Below are 982 nucleotides of genomic sequence, written 5' to 3'. Positions count from 1 at the left end.
TCTGTCATAAATCGCATACCATTCATTGCTGAACTTTCTACCGTCCGTTACTGGAAATGAAATGAAATTACTGGTTGATATGTCCTGATCTCAATAAAAGTTTACACATGCTTTTGGCCGTGAATTTGATCTCGCTCGGGACACACGCTGTATGTGGAGTTTTGGCCAGGACCGGTTCCAGAATTAAATCAACATATTTTATGTTCCGTCCATTGCCAATCACTGCTATTTCGAGAGTGAATACCGCATAAATATGCGGATGTCATTACCTAAACTTTGCAGGGTGTAAGCCTATGTGTCCGAAAAATGAAAGTTTCATATAAATTCTGAATGGATTCTACCCTAGAAAGTGCGCAAAGCGCACTCCCTTTATCACTAAAAAGCGTCACTCATCTTCGTTCATCGCGATCTTACAAAGTTCCGTTATAATCAATGAAGCTCTCTAAACTGCACAATGAATCTCTTATTTACATCGCATCATGAGATGATTCACAAGCGTGCAAAACTACACTTAAAAACTGTGGCGCTTTCAGTGGTGAGTGAATTCTGACAAAACGTTTCTGACTGGCCACTGCGTTCAAGAAATCAACAGATATGTCTGTGATTGGTTACATTGCTCAACGCTGCAAAAACACGTTGAGGGTATTTAGCACTTGGCTAAGCGCTCCATTTGCAGCGAGGTGACATCAGGGATTCCATGACTAACAATTTGGGGGGGGCAATTTCTTGTCATGGTGATCGACTGATGCCGATTCTGATGCTTCAAGCTTTATATAGACTGTTTCATCGGGCGCCTGGCCCGAAGTTAACTTCCGGTCTGTGTTTGTTTATCAGCCTGGCTATGGCTCCGGCTACAAACGCAGTTAAAGTTAAGGTGATGAGTAGACTGAAGTTGGGCTCAGGTGGTTGTGCTGTGGGATGTGTTTCCCATACATTTATTTATTTGTGGCGCTCGCCACAATATCAAAACTGACCGATTTTC

General features: G+C 42.6%; 1 protein-coding gene across 3 annotated transcripts in view; it reads left to right on the top strand.

The window, feature by feature from the left end:
- LOC107674315 (host cell factor 1-like) overlaps positions 1 to 982 on the top strand; it is a 40878-nt gene that overhangs the window by 37169 nt on the left and 2727 nt on the right. The window lies entirely within an intron of this gene.

This window comes from Sinocyclocheilus anshuiensis, unplaced genomic scaffold (genome assembly GCF_001515605.1).
Source record: "Sinocyclocheilus anshuiensis isolate Anshui unplaced genomic scaffold, SAMN03320099.WGS_v1.1 scaffold188, whole genome shotgun sequence".
NCBI classification, from domain to species: domain Eukaryota; kingdom Metazoa; phylum Chordata; class Actinopteri; order Cypriniformes; family Cyprinidae; genus Sinocyclocheilus; species Sinocyclocheilus anshuiensis.
This window is presented reverse-complemented; position numbering and strand designations above follow the sequence as displayed.